This window comes from Urocampus carinirostris, chromosome 13 (assembly GCF_059441175.1).
Source record: "Urocampus carinirostris isolate Australia breed hairy pipefish chromosome 13, RoL_Ucar_1.0, whole genome shotgun sequence".
Lineage (NCBI taxonomy): Eukaryota > Metazoa > Chordata > Actinopteri > Syngnathiformes > Syngnathidae > Urocampus > Urocampus carinirostris.
The window spans coordinates 36,163,100-36,186,216 of record NC_142361.1 but is presented as its reverse complement, the minus strand read 5'-3'; the positions used below and the strand labels follow the sequence as shown (position 1 = coordinate 36,186,216).

Below are 23,117 nucleotides of genomic sequence, written 5' to 3'. Positions count from 1 at the left end.
TTTGTGAAGTCTTAAAAGGTGTTGATTACATTCTAAAAATAGACCTTAATGGGCCTTGATATGTATATTTTTCACGGGTAGCAGATAGCAGGAAGTGAAACTCCTGTGTCGAGCAAGGGTGGTCGTTGACAGCGAGAAAAACGGGTCGATGACCGGAGCGGAGGAGCAAAAACAAACGGGTTCAGAAAAGAGGTCGGCAACAGAAAACCGGGCAGGATAGAGTCGGAGTTTCACAAAAAGCTTGCCTAGCTGGGAGCATAGGTTCGCAGACGATCTGACGGGTTCTTTCAGGAAGGCAGGAGTTAAAAAAAGAGTCCAACAGCCAATCAGGGTCCGTGGCTGTTGGCGCCATCGGGGCACCCACAGTTGCCCCGCATCAGTAATCATGACAATATTTTGCGGTATGTAATGGCCTTTAAGGCGCACTGTCAAATTTCTGGTCAAACCACAGACTATTACTACGCCATCCTCTGATCTGATACCTTCATCCACCTGCTACTCCAATTGACCAGTTAAAGTCATGTCACACAAAAGGTAAATACAAGGTACTTTGAGTGCACCCTATAGTCTGGAAAATACGTTACATACACGGTGTGTAGTCCTTGCTTGTTTGGTTTCTATGTGGTGTCCCTTTTTCGCCCCTCGAACATTGATGTAGTGTTAATCCGGCCAGTTGTTGAGTCTCAAAGGGCTGCACAGACCACAGATTATTGCAAACCACAGACTATTACTACGCCATCCCCTAATCTGAAACTTTCATCCACCTGCTACTCCAATTGACCAGTTAAAGTCATGTCACACAAAAGGTAAATACAACGTAATTTGAGTGCACCCTATAGTCTGGAATATACGGTACATATAGGATGTGTAGTCCTTGCTTGTTTAGTTTCTATGTAGTGTCCCTTTTTCGCCCCTCGAACATTGATGTAGTGTTAATCCGGCCAGTTGTTGAGTCTCAAAGGGCTGCACAGACCACAGATTATTGCAAACCACAGACTATTACAACACCATCTCCTGATCTGAAACCTTCATCCACCTGCTACTCCCATTGACCAGCTAAAGTCATGTCACACTAAAGGTAAATACAAAGTAATTTGAGTGCACCCTATAGTCTGGAAAATACGGTACATATAGGATGTGTAGTCCTTGCTTGTTTAGTTTCTATGTGGTGTCCCTTTTTCGCCCCTCGAATATTGATGTAGTGTTAATCCGGCCAGTTGTTGAGTCTCAAAGGGCTGCACAGACCACAGATTATTGCAAACCACAGACTATTACTATGCCATCCCCTAATCTGAAACCTTCATCCACCTGCTACTCCAATTGACCAGTTTAAGTCATGTCACACTAAAGGTAAATACAAAGTAATTTGAGTGCACCCTATAGTCTGGAAAATACGGTACATATAGGATGTGTAGTCCTTGCTTGTTTGGTTTCTATGTGGTGTCCCTTTTTCGCCCCTCGAACATTGATGTAGTGTTAATCCTGCCAGTTGTTGAGTCTCAAAGGGCTGCACAGACCACAGATTATTGCAAACCACTGACTATTACTACACCATCCCCTGATCTGAAACCTTCATCCACCTGCTACTCCAATTGACCAGTTAAAGTCACGTCACACTAAAGGTAAATACAAAGTAATTTGAGTGCACCCTATAGTCTGGAAAATACGGTACATATAGGATGTGTAGTCCTTGCTTGTTTAGTTTCTATGTGGTGTCCCTTTTTCGCCCCTCGAACATTGATGTAGTGTTAATCCGGCCAGTTGTTGAGTCTCAAAGGGCTGCACAGACCACAGATTATTGCAAACCACAGACTATTACAACACCATCTCCTGATCTGAAACCTTCATCCACCTGCTACTCCCATTGACCAGCTAAAGTCATGTCACACTAAAGGTAAATACAAAGTAATTTGAGTGCACCCTATAGTCTGGAAAATACGGTACATATAGGATGTGTAGTCCTTGCTTGTTTAGTTTCTATGTGGTGTCCCTTTTTCGCCCCTCGAATATTGATGTAGTGTTAATCCGGCCAGTTGTTGAGTCTCAAAGGGCTGCACAGACCACAGATTATTGCAAACCACAGACTATTACTACGCCATCCCCTAATCTGAAACCTTCATCCACCTGCTACTCCAATTGACCAGTTTAAGTCATGTCACACTAAAGGTAAATACAAAGTAATTTGAGTGCACCCTATAGTCTGGAAAATACGGTACATATAGGATGTGTAGTCCTTGCTTGTTTGGTTTCTATGTGGTGTCCCTTTTTCGCCCCTCGAACATTGATGTAGTGTTAATCCTGCCAGTTGTTGAGTCTCAAAGGGCTGCACAGACCACAGATTATTGCAAACCACTGACTATTACTACACCATCCCCTGATCTGAAACCTTCATCCACCTGCTACTCCAATTGACCAGTTAAAGTCACGTCACACTAAAGGTAAATACAAAGTAATTTGAGTGCACCCTATAGTCTGGAAAATACGGTACATATAGGATGTGTAGTCCTTGCTTGTTTAGTTTCTATGTGGTGTCCCTTTTTCGCCCCTCGAATATTGATGTAGTGTTAATCCGGCCAGTTGTTGAGTCTCAAAGGGCTGCACAGACCACAGATTATTGCAAACCACAGACTATTACTACGCCATCCCCTAATCTGAAACCTTCATCCACCTGCTACTCCAATTGACCAGTTTAAGTCATGTCACACTAAAGGTAAATACAAAGTAATTTGAGTGCACCCTATAGTCTGGAAAATACGGTACATATAGGATGTGTAGTCCTTGCTTGTTTGGTTTCTATGTGGTGTCCCTTTTTCGCCCCTCGAACATTGATGTAGTGTTAATCCTGCCAGTTGTTGAGTCTCAAAGGGCTGCACAGACCACAGATTATTGCAAACCACTGACTATTACTACACCATCCCCTGATCTGAAACCTTCATCCACCTGCTACTCCAATTGACCAGTTAAAGTCACGTCACACTAAAGGTAAATACAAAGTAATTTGAGTGCACCCTATAGTCTGGAAAATACGGTACATATAGGATGTGTAGTCCTTGCTTGTTTAGTTTCTATGTGGTGTCCCTTTTTCGCCCCTCGAACATTGATGTAGTGTTAATCCGGCCAGTTGTTGAGTCTCAAAGGGCTGCACAGACCACAGATTATTGCAAACCACAGACTATTACAACACCATCTCCTGATCTGAAACCTTCATCCACCTGCTACTCCCATTGACCAGCTAAAGTCATGTCACACTAAAGGTAAATACAAAGTAATTTGAGTGCACCCTATAGTCTGGAAAATACGGTACATATAGGATGTGTAGTCCTTGCTTGTTTAGTTTCTATGTGGTGTCCCTTTTTCGCCCCTCGAATATTGATGTAGTGTTAATCCGGCCAGTTGTTGAGTCTCAAAGGGCTGCACAGACCACAGATTATTGCAAACCACAGACTATTACTACGCCATCCCCTAATCTGAAACCTTCATCCACCTGCTACTCCAATTGACCAGTTTAAGTCATGTCACACTAAAGGTAAATACAAAGTAATTTGAGTGCACCCTATAGTCTGGAAAATACGGTACATATAGGATGTGTAGTCCTTGCTTGTTTGGTTTCTATGTGGTGTCCCTTTTTCGCCCCTCGAACATTGATGTAGTGTTAATCCTGCCAGTTGTTGAGTCTCAAAGGGCTGCACAGACCACAGATTATTGCAAACCACTGACTATTACTACACCATCCCCTGATCTGAAACCTTCATCCACCTGCTACTCCAATTGACCAGTTAAAGTCACGTCACACTAAAGGTAAATACAAAGTAATTTGAGTGCACCCTATAGTCTGGAAAATACGGTACATATAGGATGTGTAGTCCTTGCTTGTTTAGTTTCTATGTGGTGTCCCTTTTTCGCCCCTCGAACATTGATGTAGTGTTAATCCGGCCAGTTGTTGAGTCTCAAAGGGCTGCACAGACCACAGATTATTGCAAACCACAGACTATTACAACACCATCTCCTGATCTGAAACCTTCATCCACCTGCTACTCCCATTGACCAGCTAAAGTCATGTCACACTAAAGGTAAATACAAAGTAATTTGAGTGCACCCTATAGTCTGGAAAATACGGTACATATAGGATGTGTAGTCCTTGCTTGTTTAGTTTCTATGTGGTGTCCCTTTTTCGCCCCTCGAATATTGATGTAGTGTTAATCCGGCCAGTTGTTGAGTCTCAAAGGGCTGCACAGACCACAGATTATTGCAAACCACAGACTATTACTACGCCATCCCCTAATCTGAAACCTTCATCCACCTGCTACTCCAATTGACCAGTTTAAGTCATGTCACACTAAAGGTAAATACAAAGTAATTTGAGTGCACCCTATAGTCTGGAAAATACGGTACATATAGGATGTGTAGTCCTTGCTTGTTTGGTTTCTATGTGGTGTCCCTTTTTCGCCCCTCGAACATTGATGTAGTGTTAATCCTGCCAGTTGTTGAGTCTCAAAGGGCTGCACAGACCACAGATTATTGCAAACCACTGACTATTACTACACCATCCCCTGATCTGAAACCTTCATCCACCTGCTACTCCAATTGACCAGTTAAAGTCACGTCACACTAAAGGTAAATACAAAGTAATTTGAGTGCACCCTATAGTCTGGAAAATACGGTACATATAGGATGTGTAGTCCTTGCTTGTTTAGTTTCTATGTGGTGTCCCTTTTTCGCCCCTCGAATATTGATGTAGTGTTAATCCGGCCAGTTGTTGAGTCTCAAAGGGCTGCACAGACCACAGATTATTGCAAACCACAGACTATTACTACGCCATCCCCTAATCTGAAACCTTCATCCACCTGCTACTCCAATTGACCAGTTTAAGTCATGTCACACTAAAGGTAAATACAAAGTAATTTGAGTGCACCCTATAGTCTGGAAAATACGGTACATATAGGATGTGTAGTCCTTGCTTGTTTGGTTTCTATGTGGTGTCCCTTTTTCGCCCCTCGAACATTGATGTAGTGTTAATCCTGCCAGTTGTTGAGTCTCAAAGGGCTGCACAGACCACAGATTATTGCAAACCACTGACTATTACTACACCATCCCCTGATCTGAAACCTTCATCCACCTGCTACTCCAATTGACCAGTTAAAGTCACGTCACACTAAAGGTAAATACAAAGTAATTTGAGTGCACCCTATAGTCTGGAAAATACGGTACATATAGGATGTGTAGTCCTTGCTTGTTTAGTTTCTATGTGGTGTCCCTTTTTCGCCCCTCGAACATTGATGTAGTGTTAATCCGGCCAGTTGTTGAGTCTCAAAGGGCTGCACAGACCACAGATTATTGCAAACCACAGACTATTACAACACCATCTCCTAATCTGAAACCTTCATCCACCTGCTACTCCAATTGACCAGTTTAAGTCATGTCACACTAAAGGTAAATACAAAGTAATTTGAGTGCACCCTATAGTCTGGAAAATACGGTACATATAGGATGTGTAGTCCTTGCTTGTTTGGTTTCTATGTGGTGTCCCTTTTTCGCCCCTCGAACATTGATGTAGTGTTAATCCTGCCAGTTGTTGAGTCTCAAAGGGCTGCACAGACCACAGATTATTGCAAACCACTGACTGTTACTACACCATCCCCTGATCTGAAACCTTCATCCACCTGCTACTCCAATTGACCAGTTAAAGTCACGTCACACTAAAGGTAAATACAAAGTAATTTGAGTGCACCCTATAGTCTGGAAAATACGGTACATATAGGATGTGTAGTCCTTGCTTGTTTAGTTTCTATGTGGTGTCCCTTTTTCGCCCCTCGAATATTGATGTAGTGTTAATCCTGCCAGTTGTTGAGTCTCAAAGGGCTGCACAGACCACAGATTATAGATAGATAGATAGATAGATAGATACTTTATTCATCCCCGTAGGGAAATTCACACTTCCAGCAGTCTACCCTGTTGTTTATTAACAGATGAACATGATGCCCTAGGGGTGCTTGTAGCGAAGTGGATGACGTCACGCCAGTCCAAAAATTCGACATCCCTGCGGCAGATGGAAAACTTTTCTTTGTGAAAATCCAGGGATACACCACCTCGTGTTAGCAAGTCCGCCTCCTCTCCGATTCTCCCCGGCTTTCGTGTCTCTGTTTAGCGGCGTTGAAGCCGGATTGCTCCGGGTAGCTCCGGGTGGCTACACGTTAGCGTCCGGAATGCTAAACTATTAAATTAAATTAAATTATTGCAAACCACTGACTATTACTACACCATCCCCTGATCTGAAACCTTCATCCACCTGCTACTCCAATTGACCAGTTAAAGTCATGTCACACTAAAGGTAAAAACAAGGTACTTTGAGTGCACCTTCTAGTCTGGAAAATACGGTACCTACACGATGTGTAGTCCTAGTTTCTATGTGGTGTCCCTTTTTTGCCCCTCGAACATTGATGTAGTGTTAATCCTGCCAGTTGTTGAGTCTCAAAGGGCTGCACAGACCACAGATTATTGCAAACCACTGACTATTACTACACCATCCCCTGATCTGAAACCTTCATCCACCTGCTACTCCAATTGACCAGTTAAAGTCATGTCACACTAAAGGTAAAAACAAGGTACTTTGAGTGCACTTTCTAGTCTGGAAAATACGGTACATACACGATGTGTAGTCCTAGTTTCTATGTGGTGTCCCTTTTTTGCCCCTCGAACATTGATGTAGTGTTAATCCTGCCAGTTGTTGAGTCTCAAAGGGCTGCACAGACCACAGATTATTGCAAACCACTGACTATTACTACACCATCCCCTGATCTGAAACCTTCATCCACCTGCTACTCCAATTGACCAGTTAAAGTCATGTCACACTAAAGGTAAAAACAAGGTACTTTGAGTGCACCTTCTAGTCTGGAAAATACGGTACATACACGATGTGTAGTCCTAGTTTCTATGTGGTGTCCCTTTTTTGCCCCTCCACATTGATGTAGTGTTAATCCTGCCAGTTGTGACAAAAAATAGCATCTTTTCAAATCACGGCTGGATGCTGCGTCTTCACCTGCCCTGTCAGTTGTGACTAATGGGCATCACTTCCCCTCCGAGTGTCTAACCGCATTAATGTGAATGCTGGGACTTGCCCACTGGCTTATGTAATACTGCCAGCGCACTTCTCTGCCTCTGAACATCCCCCCTACCATCCTCCTCTCTCTCTCTCTCTCTCTCTCTCTCTCTCTACCGCCCTCCCTCCGTCTTCTGGCTTGCCTGATGTGATGTGGCTGGGTTGCCTAGCAGCCAAGCCCTTGTTTGAGTTACCGGGGAAAGCGAGGAGCTCTCTGCTCTTATGAAAAACACACTCCAATGTGCACACACAAAGTCAGTGTGAATTTACAGGCTTTTTAGAGGTGCGTTTGATTTGTTGGTGCAAAGTGCCATGCAAATGCAATCAGTGACTCGGACTGCTGGCCAGTGTTATGTCCTAATGGTAGAGGAACTGTCATTGTTATGAGGAAGTACACACTTCCTTAAATTAAAAAAATATGTATATTTATATACATCTATCCACCCATCCATTATCTGCATCGCTTATCCTCAGTAGGGTCGCGGGGGTCCTGGAGCCCATCCCAGTTATCTTCGGGCAGTGGGCAGGGGACACCCTAAACTGGTTGCCAGCCTAACAACACTAAGATAAATAAATAAATAAATATGAAAATAAATGAATAGATAAAAACATTAATACCATATCTCATCTCTCATCTCATTAGCTATATCGCTTATCCTCAGTAGGGTCGCGGGGGTGCTGGAGCCCATCCCAGCAATCATCGGGCAGTGGGCAATTCACCTGAAATGCATGTTTTTTTTGGAATGTGGGAGGAAACCGGAGTGCCCAGAGGAAACACACGCAATCACGGGGAGAACATACAAACTCCGCACAGGAAGTCTGGGGCTGGATTTGAACCCACGCAGGAGGTTCCCAAGACATGAACGTTGCCGCATAACCACTGCGCCGCCGTGCTGCCCTTAATACCATATATCATAAATAAATAAAGAGGGGAAAGTAGGTACAAATATATATAGAAAAGTATTGTAAATACATATGTCATGTCCTGCGCGGTTGTCATGGCACCCAGCTGGCCCCGCCCCTTGACACCGGCTGAGACGCATTGAACTGATTGCTTGTGGAGTACTTAAACGCTCCTTTTGGGACTGCCCGTTGCCAGACTCTTGCTTTACCTTGTTGAAGACCTGTTCATGATCTGAGTAATACCTAGTTTGGAATTTTGATTGCCTTTAAACCTGTTTTGTTTTGCCTTTGGTCCGTTTGTGTGTTGGACAACTTTTATTTCTTAATTAAAGTGACAGATCGTCTACGCATATGAGTTCCGACTTCCTGCTTCCCGCTCCGTTTCTTGACACATACAAGTAATACTTTAATAATTTTTCATGAATAATTATATTTTTAAAGAAATAAATAACACAAAACGAATATCAAAATAAATTAATGAATAAAAAAATGTCCAAATTCATAAGTATAGAGGGGGAAAAACAGTACATTTAATTACAATGTAAAATAAATATAAAGAAGAAATACATGGAAATTGAAAATTATATTTAATGATGGGGTTTATGATTAAATAGATACATATAAAATTGGATCATTGCAAACAAAAAGAAAAAAATACTAATATAAAAATAAATGAAAAATAGATAAAAAGAATATATAAGTGTTTTTGTTTCTATTAATTAAAAAAAATAATAATAATTATTAAACTTGATTTGAAAAATGGTTCAAATGACCCACACATTTCTTTTTAATACTTTTAACAGGAAGACACGTGTAAAAATAGATGTTGAAATAAATACTCTGAATGAAAAATAAACATATCATTAATGCATGACAAAATATTAAATAAATGAAAAAACTAACATTAAGATAAACGAATATGAAAATAAATTAAATTAAATATAAATATTAAAATTCATTAAAAGGTAAAAATCCGGTATAAGTATGATTACAGATACTGGAAAACAATTTCCTAGAAACAATAATTTATTTTCATACAAAAAAATTGCTTTTTATAACAGAACTGCCATTGGAATGATCAAAATCTCTGTTTTTAATCCAGCCAATCAAATACGGGCTAGAGAGCTCACTAATCATGCTCTCTAGGTTCTTATTAATAAATAAAAAAATAGTATGTACTACTAAACGAGCAACAAATTTTGTTTTCACAGGTAGATGTTCAGAAGTACAACTTATACGTAATATGATTAAATAACATTATAATTAAATACACATGTGACGGAAAAAGTACCTTGTATTTACCTTTTGTGTGACATGACTTTAACTGGTCAATTGGAGTAGCAGGTGGATGAAGGTTTCAGATCAGGGGATGGCGTAGTGATGGTCTGTGGTTTGCAATAATCCGTGGTCTGTGCAGCCCTTTGAGACTCTCAATGGAAATAAAACATATAATTAATTAAAGAGTAAATGATTAAATAGATCATGAATAAATGATGTGAAAAATGCACAAATATAAAAAACACATGTATACAAAGAAACTCAAAAAAATATATATACATATATTATTGTGACCATTTATTAGGAAAAAAATCCTTAGAATTACCCAGCCCCTGATGTATAACTCACTTAACAATACCATACCTGTTAAGCTGTACGTTTTTACCGTACAAAATACGTTTATTATGCATTTTAGGACGTGTACGACGTACAAGAAAATCTGTACGGAAAACGCAAATTTGTCATTTATGGGTACCATCCGGTATACACCAACTATCACAAAACGGCAAATCAATCAAGTCAAACGAGTTCGCCGCGGTAGCCTCTATCTCGGTATCGGTTTCTTTTCGTCGCAAACGGTTTGATGCTACTGTGCGCATGCGTCTGCCGCCTGGGGATTTCCCATGCATCATTCCGTGGTAGTTGTGTAGTGAAAAAAAAGTCCGTCTCTTTTTAGAGAACCGGCTTTTTCGGCTCAACTCATTCAAGAGAGCCGGCTCTCAAACGGCTCACTTGCTTTGATCATATTACGAATTATTATGTCGTATAAAGAAGTTAAGAAAAAAAGGAAGTATAAAAGAAAAAAAGACAGGTTTGTGGTTATCCTTTTAATCAGTATATCACCAACAATAATTAAATGCAGAAAAAGAATTCATAATTTGAATAAGAAAATTCTCCTTACCGAATTTTCCGCACTATAGGGCGCACCGGGTTATAGGGCGCACCCCCAAAAAATAGGATTGGCATAAAGCCTGGATTTGGGGAATTCTTCACTGACTTATGTTTCATTTTTGTCAGAGCCAGCAATATTACACTACTTTGGTATATAAATAATTGTCAGCCACCTTGAAAGCATACTTGTGAAACCATCACAGTTCTGTACTCACAAGCTCAGAATTTTCTGTTTCCGTTTTTTGCTATAAAAAAAATACAGTATTTTGCGCACTATAAGGCGCACTGGGTTATAGGGCGCACCCACAAAAAAATAGTTTTTGGTCCTATATTTTCCATACATAAGGCGCACCAGATTATAAGGCGCTACAATGGGAACGTCCACAAAACAGTCAGTCAGTTCATTCCAACTTATTACCCCCTAAACATTCCGAAAGCTTGCAAAGAAGCAAATACGTGTCTTAGACACGTGCGGATGCGGTGTCCGTACGATGTCACTCAAATGCATCGTTCCAAATATCATTGGGAAGGTTAAAGTCTTGGGATTCAAGAAATGCCAACCATTCCTTAGTTTCTATTTTCTTTTTCGCTCGCAACTTTACTGTGCATATGACAATAAACACTTGGAATCGAGTTTAATTTAAAAAAAGACCCATCACAGAAACATCGAAATCACTCTGAAACAAGATACTGGGAAAATATATAGCCGGAGTAGCTCACCGAAGTCGTTGCGTTCAATAATAATGTGCAAGCATGGTCCTCTTATATCCGTGAGTGTAGTAAATCCAGGAGAATAAAATATTTACAAATACAGTACAGAATAGTAAAATACTGTTTTCTCTATGCCGTCAACCCAACATGCTATTCACATTCATCTTTTTCGGCCAATTGCAGGCTTTGTTTTGCCCCTTTAGCCTATGCCAGCCTGTAAATGATATAAAGGATCCGCCCTCTTTACCTCCGAATAACTTTAGCCAATAGTGATCGATTCAACTGATGATTGACACATCTTTTTCGGCCAATTGCAGGGTTTGTTTTGCCCCTTTAGCCTATGCGAGCCTGTAAATGATAAAAAGGATCCGCCCCCTTTACCTCCGAATAACTTTAGCCAATAGTGACCAATTCAAATGATGATTGACACATTGGTTAGCCAATGAAACGCCGGTATATAAATCCCAGCATACACCGCGGTCTACTTCGCCTTCGGGGGAAAATCTAGTTGGCGGCTGCTGCATTAGTTGCAAGACTTTGCGACTTAATATTGATCCATAAATAAGGCGCACTGTATTATAAGGCGCATGGTCAGCTTTTGAATAAAATGAAGACTTTTAGGTGCGCCTTATAGTGCGGAAAATACGGTAATTTTATTTGCATGTATTTTTTTCCTTCAACAGTGAACGTCCAAGCGACTTCATTTTTGAACTTTTTTTTTATAATAAACCTCACAACAAAATGTTAATTAACACGTTTGAAAAAAAATATATGGTGTAAGATTATTTTGTAAGGGCACGGAGCCCTGGAGCTTGTCAGGTATGCAATACACGTCACTGATTGTCTCCCTGTGCCTATTTATTCTTTTTCCGCCGTCCACACACAAAAAAAGATCTATTTTTACATTTCCCTTCGCAGCTTGTTGGCCAGCTCTCCCTTGTTTCCAGCTTTCCTCTCATTAGCACGCTGTGACACCCACGCTGGGCCTTTGGGAGATGAACCCTCTCTCCCTGTGGGTAAAAGAGCCAAACGTTACAAGTTGAGCGTGCACGTGTTTTGGAGGGTGTGCACCGCACGCCGGCTTGACAGCTTTGGTAAAAGGGAACAGATTAATGAAGGGAACGGCGCGGTGTTAAGAGGCTAGCAACGACAGCGGGAAAACGCAGCTACTCCAGTTAACGACACGAAAAATATTCAAAATGTATGCATTCCAGACGCATGACCAGAGCCCAAGCTTAACTGAAGGTACATCAAATGAATAGGAGGGACTGTCAGGACCAGAACGGAAACAGAACCCAATTGCGTAGCGTTTACCACAAGTTTTATTGAAGGAAAGAGGAAGGGCTGCGCCCACGATCCGGTGTTCGCTGGACGCGGGAAGCAAGTCGCTCTTGCACTCGGATGGTGATCCGAACGCAGAAGTGGATCTTCCGTAGCGAGCGACGGCAGTGTGAGGGGCGGAAAAACTGGGTCGCTAACCGGGACTGGGAGAGCAAGGCGTGGTTGGAAACGAGTCGCAAGCCGGGACGGGAGAGCAGACGTGGTCGGGATCAGAACAGGTCGTAGCAGAAACGGGACAGGTGGGAGTCAGGGTCGAAAAAGGCTTGCCTTGTAAAAACAAAGGTTCCCAGACGGACTGACAACGGGATTGACAGGACTGGGTTCAAATGTTGATAGGGAGCAATGTTCCCTGTAATTTTCCTTACGGGTCTGAGCGTTCACACAAAGTCGGTGAGCAACGCTTGAAACAACAGTGGGCAACAGCAATCCCAAGTGTGGCAACTAATCCATTATCAAACATGTCCAAAACTTGACATTTTGCTGAGTTTCCGGCAATGCAAAATTATTTTTCTCTTTTGAATGAATTGACTCATGTATTATTGCGAAGGTTGTACGGCCTACAAACGTCTTTCACAAGATATCCATTTCTTTTTATTTCCTGACATATTTTGTCGCATAATATTAACATTTTTGGGGGCTTATTGAGTCGGTTGCACGATACAGAACTGTATTTAATTACATTTTTTTAGTGGAAGTACAATGTTGGCAACAAGATTGACTTGGTATAATTGGAAATTATTTGAATGCAACACAAACTTTTTCTTATTTTTCCCTGTTTTTTTCTACTTTTTTAAATTCCTTTTAAAAAGCTCTCATTGTGTTTATTTTTTCCTAACTGTTACCTTTTTCTTTTTGTTCTCTATTTACTTTTTTTCCTTTGTTTCTTTCTTTTCTTTTTTTCTGGCTTTTTTCTGAATCTTCCTTTCTTTTTTCTCTTCCTTTTGTTTCTTTTTCTCAGCTTTTCACTACTTTTTCATTTTGATATTTTTCTTTTTTGTTCTATTCCCCCTTCCTTTATGTCATTGTGTGCATAATCAACTTGAAGAGCCGGTTAGGACCTGAAAGAGCCGATTCCTTTTAGTGAGCCGAGCCGAAGAGGCCGGTTCTCGAAAAACTCTACTTACTTTACTCAACTTCGTTCTACTTCGACATTGACTTCAAAATACCGCATTTAGAACACAACGTCAGGGGAACTCTTGTATTTTTACCTTCATGCGCTGTAACTTTGACTTAATTAGCTTCTTAATTAGCAATTTCGAGCCCTGATTTTTGTGAGTTGGCTAGATTTTCTTGTGCGCGGAAAAGCTCTGGGTAGTGCGCAAATGCGCACACACGCAGCTTAGAGGGAACATTGCGCTGGCTAGATTTTCTTGTGCGCTGAGAATATGCGGGCAGTGCGCGATAGCGCACGCGCGCAGTTTAAAGGGAACATTGATAGGGAACCAATCAGAACCCACAGGGGTCGGTGCCAAATGAGCACTATAACTTTGGTAATACTCTTTTAGGTGAGCTGGATTAATGAGCCTGCATGTGGCCATCCCTGCTTTGATTTTTGGAGTCTTTTGAATGGTTTTAGAAAAAGTTAAAATATTTAAAATATTTGAAAATTACTATAAGAAAATAAATAGAAAATACAAATGTCACGGTTGCCATGGCGCCCAATTGGCCCCGCCCGTGTGGCGCCAGCTGCAGCTTGTTGACAGATTGGCTCCATGTCAGTATTTAAACTCTGTCCTGTCAGTCCCCTTTTGTTGGTCCGTCTGCGAATTTCTGTTTTTACACGGCAAGCCCTTTTTCGCCTGTCCCGTTTCTTGCTCCTGTTTGTCTCGCGCTACTATCTGTTTTGATCCCGACCACGTCTGCTCTCCCGTCCCGAATTACGACCTGTTTTGATCTCAACCACGCCTGTTCTCCCGTCCCGAATAACGATCGTTTTTTGATCTCAACCACGTCTACTCTCCTCTCCTGGCTTTCAACTTGTTTCCAATCCCGACCACGTTTTTGCTCTCCTATCCTGGATACTGACCTGTTTTTTTTCCGTTCCCGACACCGCCGTCGCTTGCCACGGAAGTCCCACTTCCGCGTTCAGAGCGACCTGCTCCCCGCAACCAGCGATCACCGGATCACGAGTGCAATCTTTCCCCTTCTTCCCTATAAAACTGTGAGAAACGTTACGCGAGTGGGTTCTGTTTCCGTTCCGGTCCTGACAATATATATTTTCTTTGAATTTGGGTTGTATTTCAGCTTCTCTGTGCGCTATTTATTGGCTTGTATTCATATGGTGGGCCATTGTTGCCAACGTCTGAGAGTGCTACTGTATCACCTCCTACACTGTGTACATTTATTTCAGGAAATTTTTCCCTTATTTTCCCGAGTCAATGCTTGCCAACATCATCTCACACTCTTATAATTTTCACAACGTGAAGCTGATTCCCTTTTGTAAACGGGTCTCCAACGAATTGTTGGATTTTAATTATCAAAATGTACCGTTTACCAAATTGTTCAACACAATTTATGCGCGCTCGTTTCTTGAGGGAAAAGATGAACAGGAACATTTCCACACGGGGGCAGATTTATTTCTCTAACAATTCAACTAATGTACTCCATCGAAAACGGACCAATTAGTGACGTTGGAGTCTCTGGGAAGCCTTCTTCTGAAGTCCTTTAGCTCTCTCCTATTCACCATCTTTTACCTGCATAATGGCGTGCCGACTCCTCCCATGGGCGCGCCAAGGAAACCCCCTGGGCTTCACCATCTCGTAGAAGAGTCCCGATGTCCGGGGTACTCAAAACAACACCGAGCGTTTCTACATCATCAGGGCCTTTCTGCCATCTATTTCCGTAGTTGTACGTCCCGTTCCCGCCGTTCCTGTAAACAACATTTCCCACCAGGTTGCCCTGACCTCGCACCACAGCCCAGTCAGTGAATATCTTTTGCATTAAATTTAATTTGTATTCACTCTTATAAAATCCTTCAACATAAACCAAGACTTTTGTTCTTTCCTTGTCGCTTTGCGTGTCTATGAATAGGAAGAGAGATTGACGGACAGCGAAGGAGCAGGTGGGTGGGCGCTCCTGCAAAAGTCGGAGGGTGTTAAGTCGACACCATGAGGCAGATGTCAGAGATCAGCAGTGGACTACACAGAAGACTTGGATAAGAAGGGCCACAATTTTTGAACTAGGTTACAGAGGGCTCGGCCCCGACGGGAAGAATAGTCGCTCGTGGTTTCGGGAGCGTAACGATACGGGCCCCTGTCCTCGTTCCCGTCTTTCTCTTACGTGTTGGCGAATAGGTGGTGAAGTAGTCGGTATACGTCCGCGCTAATGTGCCTTATCGCTCGTTCATGTGACGACCATCCAAAATAAAACACTTAGATGATATCACCTTGGGGCAGAACGGCGGCGCAGTGGTTAGCGCATGTGCGGCACAGTTCATGTCATGGGAACCTCCTGCGTGGGTTCAAATCCAGCTCCAGACTTCCTGTGCGGAGTTTGTATGTTCTCCCCGTGCTTGCGTGGGTTTCCTCCGGGCACTCCGGTTTCCTCCCACATTCCAAAAACATGCATTTCAGGTGAATTGGACGGTCCAAATTGTCCCTAGGTGTGAATGAGCGAGTGAGTTGTCTGTCCCTGTGTGCCCTGCGATTGGCTGGCAACCAGTTCAAGGTGTCCCCTGCCCACTGCCCGATGAATGCTGGGATGGGCTCCAGCACCCTGGCGACCCTACTGAGGATAAGCGGTGCAATGAGATGAGATGAGATATCACCTTGTCGCATCTTCTCGCTGCACCCGTGACTCCGCTTCAAATTTGATCATGACGGAGAACATGCAGACTTGGGCAGTTGGAATGAGAGTAGCTTCTCTAACTGGTTAGGAAAGACAGCTACTGTAGATACTCGCATATAAGCTGACATCATATATAAGCCGACCCCCTAAAACTGCTTTAAAATAGCCACTTACTTAAAGAAATATCTACCATCCATTATCTGCACCGCTTCTCATTAGGGTCGCGGGGGTGCTGGAGCCCATCCCAGCAATCATCGGGCAGTGGGCAGGGGACACCCTGAACTGACACACACAGAGACAGACAATTCGCCTGCTCATTCACACCTCGGGACAATTTGGACTGGCCAATTTACCTAACATGCATGTCTTTGGAATATGGGAGGAGTGCCCAGAGGAAACCCATGCAAGCACGGGAAGAACATGCAAACTCCACACAGGAGGTCCGATCTCATGACCTCAGAACTGTGCCGCATACGCAGTAACTACTGCACCGCCGTGCTGCTATGGGACACAAGCTCTGGCATTATTATTATTTCATAGATTTTATCAAATCATCCAACCTCACACAGTGAAATTGTCATGGTTGCAATGGCGACCAATTGGCCCCGCTATATCTTTTATTTTATTATTTTATTTTTCAACACATGGATACTGCTGGAAGTGTGAATTTCCCAACGTGGATGAATCAATTATCTATCTATCTATCTAAAATCTTTTTTTTTTTCTTTTTCCTCACGCTGAGGTTTTTGAGTTTTTCCTTGCCCTCATGTAGGTTTTAAATCGGGGGATGGTGTGATAATTGTCTGTAGTTTGCAAAAGTCTGTGCAGCCAACTCCTTGTTATTAAGGGCTGTACCAGAAAAGCTTGTTTGTTATCTATTAATAATATTTGACTGACCTATCTGACTGTTTTGTTGACATTCCCTTTAGCGCAGCACCATCTAATGGTTGCATACTGTAACCACAGCCTCTACTGTAGCGCCTTATAATGCAGTGCGCCTTATGTATGGAAAAAGTTTCAAAATATATCATTCATTCAAGGTGCGCCTTATAACACGGTGCGCCTTATAGTGCGGAAAATACGGTAATCCCAGATCAATTCATCAAAAACGGTCTTCATTTTCAGTCTGCTTGTTCGAAGCCACCCACCCTCCTTTCCGTTGCCCGGTAATGAAAGCCACCGTTACCTCTTATCATGGCCGCATTCTTTATTTGCCAACATTATCGGTCCCCGTCGGCTTTGCCGAAATAAAGGAGAGACGGCGGAGTCGGTAGCGATAAGAATAGCTGTTTTATTGTGTGCCACTGCCCGGCCTCCTAATACTGAATGCGTTATCTGAGGGAGCAGCATGCCACACTAAGCTATGTGCATGTGACGCATGGCTGAGCAGAATTCCTCTTCCTGAGTGCATCGAAGGCCAGAGATAGTAGGAAGGCCGAACACAACCGGAGGAACCGAAGGGTGAGAGCAACACCGGGGAACACAAAGCTAAGTGGAATAAAGTACCCTTTGTCGTAGATAAGATTATTCTGCTCTCCTGGCTGCCATGGCTAATGTGATTGCTGCAAAAAATGATGCTCTTGGCAGGTCAGAAAATCCACGCGGATAAACATTAGTCCGAGCATTGAGAGACTGCAGGTTGGATGGATTTAGTTTATGACTTGGATGAAGGGTTCATGAATGGCAGGGCGGCTAGCATAAACATTACAGAGTACGGAGGCAGGGCCAGCTAGGGGCGGTTGCCAAGTAGGACACTTGACAGAAGGGGGGGCTGCTGAATAGACTCAATTTTTTATTTTTAACGTTAATTACTATCTACCTTGGTCATATCCCTCAAGAGGGGTGACCGACAGCAAGACAAACACATTCAAGAACAGAGGGTGACACAACACACTCTTCTGTTTAACAGCAGGGCCCGACAACTTTCGCTGGTTTACCCCTGCCGCATCATACAGGTGCCCTGACCGTCCCTTAGAACACGTCTAAACATCCCACTATTCTTTTACAATACCACTCCACTCATTCCTATCACCAACAAGAGCTCTAGCTTCCACTACAGTTAGACCGCTTTCCACCAGTGCACTCATAACACTATTCATCCACGTCAATGGCAGCCTTCCTCTTGGTCTCCTTCCATTGACTTATGCTCTGTAGATCCTCTTCAACATTCGCTCCTCATCCATCCTCTCCATGTGTCCAAACTAACCGAAGTACCGTATTTTCCGCACTATAGGGCGCACCGGGTTATAAGGCGCACCCCCAAAAAATTGTTTTTGGTCCTATATCTTCCATACATAAGGCGCACCGGATTATAACGTGGGAACGTGGACAGTCAGATAGTTCAGTCCAACTTATTACCCCCGTACCATTCCGAAAGCTTGCAAAGAAGCAAATACGCGTCGTAGACACGTGCGGATGCGGTGTCCGTACGATGTCACTCAAATGCATCGTTCCAAGTATCATTGGGAAGGTTAAAGTCTTGTGATTCAAGAAATGCCAACCATTCCTTAGTTTCTATTTTCTTTTTCGCTCGCAACTTTACTGTGCATATGACAATAAACACTTGGAATTGAGTTTAATTTAAAAAAAGACCCATCACAGAAACATCGATATCACTCTGAAACAAGATACTGGGAAAATATATAGCCGGAGTAGCTCACCGAAGTCGTTGCGTTCAATAATAATGCGCAACCATGGTCCTCTTATATCCGTGAGTGTAGTAAATCCAGGAGAGTAAAATATTTACAAATACAGTACAGAAAAGTAAAATACTGTTTTCTCTATGCCGTCAACCCAACATGCTATTCACATTCATCTTTTTCGGTCAATTGCAGGCTTTGTTTTGCCCCTTTAGCCTATGCCAGACTGTAAATGATAAAAAGGATCCGCCCCCTTTACCTCCGAATAACTTCAGCCAATAGTGATGGATTCAAATGATGATTGACACATTGGTTAGCCAATGAAACGCCGGTATATAAATCCCAGCATACACCGCGGACTACTTCGCGTTCGGGGGAAAATCTAGTCGGCGGCTGCTTGCCTTAGTTGCAAGACTTTGCGACTTAATATTGATCCATATATAAGGCGCACTGTATTAAAAGGCGCATGGTCAGCTTTTGAAAAAAATTAAGACTTTTAGGTGCGCCTTATAGTGCGGAAAATACGGTACTCTCTTATCCACACGCTTGCTCAGTTCCACGACTACTCCAGTTCTGTCTCTCACAATTTCATTTTTCAATCTATCCAATCTTGTCACTCCTAACATACTCCTCAAACACTTCATCTCAAAAACATTTCCTTCTCAAATCTGCATTCAGGCTCCAGGTCTCTGCACCATACAACACAGTCGGCACAATCACACTCTCATACAGTCCCCTCTTAACATCCATACTCATGCAGTGTCTATGCTACTTGATTCATCCTGAAGGCAACACAACCAGGAAGTAGATGTTTTTTATATACCGTATTTTCCGCACTATAAGGCGCACCGTGTTATAAGGCGCACCTTCAATGAATGATATATTTTAAAACATTTTCCGTACATAAGGCGCACCGCATTATAAGGCACTATAAGTGCATGCTGGTTTAAGATCAGGTAATTGTGCAATTTTGTAATTGTAATCCTGTGCAGTCCTTGAGACATTTTTGTGATTAAGGGCCATATAAATAAATGTGACTTGACTTGACTTGGCTACAGTAGAGGATGTAGTTACGTTGTGCAACCATTAGATGGTGCTGCGCTAAAGGGAATGTCAACAAAACAGTCAGATAGGTCAGTCAAACTTTATAAATAGATAACAAACAAGCTTTCCACAACTCCATTCACTCCCAAAATGAATAAACAGCTGTTTTATTATTTTCTCTGAGGGAAAGCATTTTCGTGACCCATCTTTGAACAACAGCAAGGCATAACATTTTACTTTTCCTCCATTTAGTCAACACGCAAAAAAACATCTGATACTGTTATTGTAAATTAAACATTAGTGCAATCGCAATATAGTGACATTAGTAATGTGCAAAAACATAACAAGTGCAAAACAATAACAATAAAGCAATAACATAATAACTGCAAAATGTAAAACGTAAACAGCTCATCCTCATGCTTCTTCCACTTCCGCAACATTGATTCATTAACGTTAAACTCTCTTGCTGCTGCTCTATTTCCGTGTTCTACTGCGTGACTGATCGCCTTGAGTTTAAACTCTGCCTTGTAAGCGTGTCTCTTAATAGGAGCCATTTCAGGGTCTTTATACAAACGCACAAATAAAAGAGAATCGTTGTTTAATATTTCCCAGTATGCACAGCGCACTTCTTCTTCTATGGAAAAATGGAGTCGGTGGCTGCCTCTCTTAGTTGCGAGACCTTGCAATTCAATATTGATCCATATATAAGACGCACTGGATTATAAGGCGCATAGTCAGCTTTTTTTTAAAAAAAAACAGATTTTATGTGCGCCTTATAGTGTGGAAAATACGGTACTTTAACACAACTCAAGTAAATAAATTAAAGCACTTCCTTAAATCAACATAAAATTTACGATATCCAAAATACTCACACCCAAAAGTAAATAAGTAAAATAAATAAACCTGACTGTTTGGAATTAAAAAAAAAACTGTGTACAAAAATTAAACAACCCGGAAGTAAACGTGTCCTAGCAGCAGCCCCACGTTGACACCCACACTATGCTACAGGTATGGTTTTTATTTTCTTTTTTATAATAATTATTACTCTTGTTGCTCATCACTCTCAGAGCACCCAAAACCTTGCTTCCTTAATTCACTCATAACTTACGCGCAGTCTTCCAAACTCAAAGTTAATTACACAAGAATAATAATAGAAGGGGCAGTGGAAGTTAGCAACGTGTTAGCAATGCGTTAGCATTGGGTGGATATCGATGGAAGGCTGGAATCGAAAGTTGAGTGTCAATTGTTGTAGCTTGCGCTGAAATAATTGTTTCAATTTTAGCATGATTCTGATATTGTCATGATTACTGATTCGGGGCTCCTGCGGCTGCCCCGTTGGCGCCAACAGCCCTGGTCGCTGATTGGATCCCTGCCACTTTTTAAACCCTTCGGCTCCCTGTTATCAGCGTCGGACCGTCTGCGAAACTATGCTCTCAGCTAGGCAAGCTTTGTACTCTCATCTCATCAGCTGCACCGCTTATCCTCAGTAGGGTCGCGGGGATGCTGAACCCATCCCAGCAATCATCGGGCAGTGGGCAGGGGACACCCTGAACTGGTTGCCGGCCAATCGCAGGGCACACAGGGACAGACAACTCACTCGCTCATTCGCACCTAGGGACAATTTGGACCGGCCAATTCACCTGAAATGCATGTTTTTGGAATGTGGGAGGAAACCGGAGTGCCCGGAGGAAACCCACGCAAGCACGGGGAGAACATACAAACTCCGCACAGTAAGGCCGGGAGCTGGATTTGAACCCACTTAGGAGGTTCCCACGACCTCAGAATTGTGCCGCACACGCGCTAACCACTGCGCCGCCGTGCTGCCCCAAGCTTTGTACTATCCGACATTATCCTGCCCTGTTTTCCTGCCTGATACCTGTTTCTGGACCCGTTTCTGCTTTTGCTTCTCCGTCCCGGCCATCGACCCGTTTTGCCCTGTTTCCTGCCTGATACCTGTTGCCGACCTCTTTTCTGGACTCGTTACCTCTTTTGCTCCTCCGTCCCGGCCATCGACCTGTTTTCCCGCCGGTAATCAAACAAAAATGAAGACCAGAGAAGGCTGTAAGATGTCACCAGTCACTGAAATTCATCATGCCACTGTCACGACCAGAACGGAAACAGGACCCACTTGCGTTACGTTTCTCACAAGTTTTATTGGAAGAAAGAGAAAGGTCTGTAGCACTTGCAGTGATCATTTCAAATAGGGACAAAACCTTTAGAGCAGGGGTGTCAAAATAATTTTAACTCGGGGGCCACACGATAGAACAAACACTCTTTTGGGGGCCGGAATAGTACATTAGAGAGAAAGAAATAACAGAAAGAGAGGTAGAGAAAAGTAGAGGGTGGGACAAAGAAAGAGAAAGAGTGAGAGAGAGAAAAAGAAAATAGATCGAAATAGTGAGAGAGAGAGAGAGAAAGAAAGAAATCCAAAGAGTAATAGAAAGAGAGAAAGAGAGAAAAAGAGGGAGAGAAGGGGAAAGAGAGAGAGAAAGAAAAGAGAAAAGGAAGAAAGAGCAAAAAAAAAGTACACGCAGACACAGAGAGAAAGAGACAGATGAACAGAGAAAGAAAAAGAGAGGCAGAGAGAGAGAGAAAGAAAAGAGAAAAGGAAGAAAGAGCAAAAAAAAAGTACACGCAGACACAGAGAGAAAGAGACAGATGAACAGAAAAAGAAAAAGAGAGGCAGAGAGAGATAGACAGTGAGAGAACAAGGGAGGAAGAGAGAGAGCAATAGAGAGAAAGAAATACATCCTTTGTGAGAGTCACCTAGGTTTGGCAACATCAAGTGGACGTATTTCAACCTGCAGCTCGTTTTTCTCTTGCGCTTCTCTGAGCGTTGTCTGGCGGGCCGGTTTCAATCTCTTGGCGGGCCTAATACGGCCCGCGGGCCGCCTCTTTGACACCCCCTGCTTTAGAGTGTTACTTTTCAAAAGATTTGCATGAAATAGGGGAACGACACTGTTTGCAAATTTTTGAGTTTTATTTTTCTTGAATATTCTCTCATCATACATTAAAATCTTTTTTTTTTTTTTCATTTTCCTCACGCTGAGGTTTTTGAGTTTTTCCTTGCCCTCATGTAGGTTTTAGATCGGGGGTAGGTGTCATAATAGTCTGTAGTTTGCAATAGTCTGTGCAGCCCTTTGAGACTCCTTGTGATTGAGGGCGTCACAAATAAACATGACCTCACTTGACTTGACTTTGAGGGAGATAAACTAAAAAGAAAAATCTAGAAATCACAATGTAAGATTTTTTAACAATTTTTTTGTGTGATACACAGCTGCAAATGAGTATTTTGCCCATCTCAAAAATTTGATTTAACATTTGCTGTATGCGCCAGTGCTTGAGATCATTTGATTTCATGCTTTCTGATGTGCTTCGATCGATAGATTTTTTTTAATATTAGTTGAAACAAAAAGACAATTGCTTAA

General features: G+C 42.4%; 1 protein-coding gene across 3 annotated transcripts in view; it reads left to right on the top strand.

Annotated features, from left to right (window-relative positions):
* Positions 1–23,117, top strand: part of ttc7a (tetratricopeptide repeat domain 7A) — a 127,412-nt gene that overhangs the window by 77,101 nt on the left and 27,194 nt on the right. The window lies entirely within an intron of this gene.